Source organism: Chenopodium album, chromosome 6 (genome assembly GCF_948465745.1).
Source record: "Chenopodium album chromosome 6, dcCheAlbu1.1, whole genome shotgun sequence".
Classification (NCBI taxonomy): domain Eukaryota; kingdom Viridiplantae; phylum Streptophyta; class Magnoliopsida; order Caryophyllales; family Amaranthaceae; genus Chenopodium; species Chenopodium album.
Window position 1 is genome coordinate 61471496 of NC_137839.1, and position 5933 is coordinate 61477428.

General features: G+C 32.9%; 1 long non-coding RNA gene across 2 annotated transcripts; it reads left to right on the forward strand.

Annotated features, from left to right (window-relative positions):
- The first annotated feature begins 2684 nt into the window (after positions 1-2684).
- On the forward strand, positions 2685-5592 carry LOC145634974 (uncharacterized). 2 transcript variants are annotated; one of them, XR_014113713.1, is made up of 3 exons: positions 3369-3758; positions 4155-4233; positions 5220-5592. It is a non-coding gene; the product is annotated as an uncharacterized LOC145634974 (long non-coding RNA). The 2 variants fall into 2 exon arrangements; XR_014113712.1 differs by having other exon boundaries at positions 2685-4233.
- Positions 5593-5933: the final 341 nt, after the last annotated feature.

The window sequence follows — 5933 nt, forward strand, 5'->3', positions numbered from 1 at the left end:
TTGTCATATGCATAAAAAAGATCTCATTGGAAAGACCATCCGTAATGAGTTAAAACATAGGATTTTTACACGTAGGAAATTTGAGGAATATCTTTCACAACTATGACCGAAATAATGCTGCGCGAAACTGGAAAATTTTATCGAGCACAGAAAGCTGCTGAGGCATGTAGGAACTAGCGTCAGGAAACAAAGTCTAGCGCCACTTATTTGACCTTAGCGCCAGGCGACAGCTTCTGTTGCCGGGCGCTAAAGCCAAATTGTGGCACCGGCCTCTTTTTGCTGGCGCTAAGTTCTTCCAATACCGAGCCAGAAATATGCGTTCTAATTTCGACTAGCTAGTTTTTAGCACTGTTTGCTCGATTCTACTTCCTGATTGAGTTTTTCTCACTTTTCTGAAACCCATATGTGTTCTACATATGGAAATAACCTGTGGGAATTCATGCTCCATCTACCTGATTGAACACTCTGTGCAACAAAGGGTACATCCGAGAATGTTGAATTCACCAAACCATGGAAGCGAGTTTTTAACTCGCGGTGTCCCATCCACTCTCACCAACCCTTCAAAAGCTAAGGCTTCCGCGCGGTGCATCCGAACAATTAACCATGGACCCTCTTTGATTAATCCATATCCCAAACTTTAGAGAACTAGAGCCATGGTTAGGTTGCAAACTCATTGCATCATATTGTGTCTACTTGACTAATTGTGCATTATTTGTTGTGCATACATATTATGTGAATAAGCTAACCGTTTGGTTTGACTTGTGCTTGTAAATAAGTCTTAATAAACTAATTAATGACTAAAGGACTTTGCTTAATTAACTAATTAATTAATTTGTGCTAATAAATATACCTAAAATCGAGTCATAGTTCCTTTAAGTCAACCCGGATTTTTATTCCCGTATACTGCACAAGCATCAACTTGTTTTGGTCATATCCGGAGTTCTAGGAAGAACTACGAGTCGTACAACCTATGGATCTGTAGCCCCGAGTTTTATCTTTAATTTGGAGTTGGTTTAATCACAATCAGAGTCACAGATCAAAATTTATGACTAAAATACCACAATCTGTCCAGTTTAATGCATATACATGAAGTCTTAACTTAGTCTTTACTTGAGTCTAGTCACATAGTCTAGCCACATGGTCATGACACGAGTCTTAACATGTCACCTACACTCACTAGTATTAGAACACACTTTGAGTATATATCACCATGACCATGTCTTAGTTTCATGCATGAGTCGGTTTTTTCCGTCATTTGAGTTGAGGGTACATTCTATTCCTAATTTTCCACATCTCTCCATCTACATGCTTTCTCCATATCACCACCCTCATTTTTCTACCGTCTTCTATCGATTGCATGTTGAATAGAGTTTGAGTCAAATAATTAACAGTCAATATCCCTAATTTCCCTTTCTACAGTACTTGGTCAAGGAGAGAAGGACGATTAATCAAGGACAACACCTTTGTTCAAGTCTTACTTTTTAATAAACCGATTCGTCAAAAGAGGAAAGCTAAGAAGATAATGGCAACTCAAGAAGAAGTCAATGAACTCATGAACCAATTGACTGATGTGACTGAGGCGTTGAAGGCTTTAACCCTTAAAATCAATGACCCTATGAAGCAACAACAAATGGAGCTCATGCAATAGAGCTTGAGCAAGCTATCTAGTGACTACAAATTCCAAGGCATTAGTTCAAAAGAGGTCTCGCTGGACAAGGAACTTCTTCCGCATAAGTTCAATACCACTGATATCCCTAAATTCAAGGCAACAAATAATCCTTATCTTCACTTAAGAGCCTTTGAAACTATAATGAACATTAAGGGGATTGATAAGAAAGTCTTTCATTCCTTGTTTTCTTTATCACTTGAAACTGTTTGTCAACAATGGTTCTTTTCTCTTGACAAAGAGAAAACCTCTACCTAGGAATCGATAGTAAACGCTTTCATTGATAGATACAAGTGTAACATTCAAGTTGAAACCGATTAATGACAACTTGAAATGCTAAGACAAAAAGAGAACGAAGGTTTTACTTCTTTCTTCAATAAGTGAAGGGAAACTTCCGCTAAGATGATTGAGGTGCCCTCCGAAAAAGAATCTGTGAGGATGTTTATCAAGAATCTCCAAGAGAAGTATTCGAAGCATTTAAAATATCAACATAATTTGAATACTTTCAAAGCCGTTTATGACATCGGAATTGAAATCGAAGATGACCTCGCAAAACAAAAAGCGACTAAGAATAGTAACCACAGTGGCTGGAAAGGAAAGAAGAACGACAATCCTTCTTCTTTCGAAAATGCCCACTCTAGTAATAATGTAGTACCTTTGACCATAATGGTGTCTTAGCCATGGACAATCAAGGATCTAAAAGGAAACCCAGGAGAGAGTTCACACCCATAGGAATGACCTATGATGCTGCTTTCGATCGTCTCTATGATCTAGGGTTAATCAAACCTATTAGACCTACCGAGGATCCAACGCAAGAAAATCGATCTTCGAGATGGAATCCCAACTCTTATTGCAAGTACCATCGAGGACGCGGTCATACTACTGGTGAATGCTACAGGTTTCAAAATCTCATTCAAGATCTCATAGAAGCAAATAAGATCCCATTGTCTCTAGCTAACGAGAAAACTGGGTGATGATGAAGCAAACGACACAAGACAGAGGCGAGCTTCAACGACGAGATTTCATGAGCGCTTTTTTCTATTTCTTTTTTTATTTACCCTTTCCCCCAATAAGTCTAGCATAGGCACCTTTCGTTTCCCTTAGATTAATTTTGTAGAATCTTTCTTTTTCCCTTTTAATAAAATGAGTATTTATTTCTTTGCATATGATCATTTCATTACATTGCATTAAAAAATATATATATAAAAAATAAAAAAATAATTAAAAAATCATTGTAAAGCTAAGCACAAGGTATACCAATGATTTGAGGCACCCTTTGTAGCCACATCATATTGCCTTTCACCTCTCTAATTTACAATCCTTTCTTCATAAACCACTTTGAGCATCGTCTAACGATAGACCTTCCATTTTTCAACCTACATCTACCTAACCTTGGGATGGGATGGTGTGTAACTTATGCAATTTTCAATTTCATAAAAACCTTGAGCGACTTCAAAAGATTAAAATAGCAAAAAATAAAAAATAACACTACTACAAAATTGGGTTTAAGTAACACCTATTGGTAACACCTTAAAAAGTTCAAGATTGTTTAATTTTTACGTAACACTTTTGTAACATTATGGTATTAAGTAACATTTAATGTAACACTTTAATATAATGTAACACTTTGTTGTAACACATGAATATTAGGTAGCACTTGATTGTAACACTTATGCATTTATTTATGCTCAATCCTTTTTTTCTTATCAGGTTTTTATTTATTTATTTATTTTATTTTTATTCTTCTAACCCTTTATTTTTTTAATAGTTCTAACCCTTTACTTTCTTTTTTTCTTTTTTTCTTTTAAATTATTATTCTTTTTTCCATTATATCTCATCTTATTCTCGATCTCAAATAGTTGTTCTCCTTCTCCTCGAAGATGAAGGTGCATACGCCCTACCGCAGCCGCAGCGACAACCATAACCACCGCTGACCACAAATTCTCTCTCTCGTTTCCTTTTTTCACTCCTTCAGCGGTCTAGTTTTGTCTTCTTCATCTCGATCTTAATTTCCTCCAATGGCCGCAATTTGCTAGATATTTTCCCGCAGATTAATCAAAGATGCCCTCTTTTCCCCCAATTTTACTTGCAGGTAATCGTACTATACTTTTTTTATATCATCCAATTTCCAGTCCAAAATATTGGTTTATGGTTAATTAATTGAGTTTGTATAATTAATAATCTTTATAAAATTTGTTATATTTATCCTATAAATCCTATTGTACTCGAAATTGCAGATAAGACATTGTCTTTGTGAAATTAGGGGTAATTTCTCTCTACTCCAATTTGTGCATAATTAATGTTTTTTGATATTAAACTTTGACACATTTTGCGTACATGATATATGGTTTCAATTTTTACATACAGATAGGTGAAACATACAATGGTTTTGATAAATTTCAGCTATAGGTTTTAATTATTGATGATCAATTTCAGCCTAATTTCAGACTAATACTGTACTTTCACTTTGCTTCATTTCCTCTTGTAGTCATGTGAGTTCTTGATAATGGCGACAAATGTTAATCATAAGCTTCGATCAAATTGCATTGGCCTTCGATTCAATAAAGGTTTGTTTCTTATTAAAAATCTAGATTTTTCTTTTGATATATTTGATTTTCATATTTATGTGATTTGTTTTTTGGAACTATATTTTTTTTATTTGGTTTTGTCAGGGAAAAGAGGATAGAGTTCAATTATGCATAGCTTATTTTGGGATTTTCTTTTATGATTTTACATACATAGGTTGTGAGTATATATTTTGATTTCTCAACTTGTGGAAAAAGGGGGGAATTGGGTTCAATCTTGAACTAATCATTGTACGCATTAGCTTGGATAAATATTTGTGATTAGTTTCTCTGTATCACTCACAATCCACAACATCAATCATGTTTGTGTGTTTTGTAATGGCCTGGGGTTTAATTTCACAAGTAATAATTTAATACAACACATTATTAGTTGAATAGATTTCTATAATGAGTATAATTTGCTTTGTATTAGAATACTTTTATTATAAAATCGGGTCAAATGTCACAGGTAATAGTGTAACACTAAGACATTTTCAGTTGGATGATTGGATTTTATTACTTCTATCAGAAACTACATGGAGTCATCATAGTGTTTTTTAGTAGTCTAATTTCTTAGTCACTACTAAATATGAGGATTACAGTTCTATAAATTGAAAAAGCTAAATTTAAAAGGCATAGGTTTATTGAAAAAAGTAATTCAACACCATTAGTTGAACTTACCATTAGTTAAACATATTTCTCTTTTGCTATCTGAAAGCATGATTTATCAGACCTTATTAGCAAGTATGCTTGTAGATTAATTGATGTATACATTGCATAAGCATGGTGGTGCTTTCTTATAGATGATGATATGATTTTTTAGTCCTCGGAAAACAACTCTGATGTTTATTTTTCTTTATTGTTTCTTTAGTAAGACAAAACTAGTGTTGCCCATTTTTTATTTCTTATTCTTCTTAATAGTGTGATTACATTTTTCTTTTCATGAATAGTGTTGATTTTTAATCCCTTCTTATGTAATTACATGTCAGGTTTGGTTTGCTTGGACTACTGGAATAATAATGCATTTTGCATAGCTTTTGCCATTCCTACTACTGTGAAATCCGAATAATGCCAAGGATATAAAAGATGAGGCCTATAAATTAGACTTTTGCTCTATGTATAAAAGTCGATAGAGCAAGGGTGCAAGTTGCGACAAGGCAGGGCATAATAGCCCCTTGTGTTTAAGATTCCTAGTTTTACTATTGTAAAAAAAAGAGTATATTTGTGTATTTGTATATATACTAATGTTTTTTTTTTTTTTGGGTGAAGGAGAGGGGCGATGTCCCTGGATGTATTTATACAAATGTAAATATAGTAATAATAATAAGTTATAATCAATGTTAAATCATTTTATTATTATTATTATTATTATTATTATTATTATTATTATTATTATTATTATTATTATTATTATTATTATTATTATTATTATTATTATTATTATTATTATTATTATTATTATACATAAGATTGAATAAAGTGTTACTACATGTAAAAAGATGATTAAAAAATGTTACCTAATAATAAAAAAGGTGTTACATGTGTTTGCAAGAGTGATACACAATATCGGATAAAGTGTTACTCTAAGATTGAAAAATGATACTAAAGATAAGTAAGTGTTACATAAGAAATAAAAAGTAACACTTAAAAAATGATACCAATAATATAAAAAAGTGTTACATCAGAATGTTTATAGTAACATT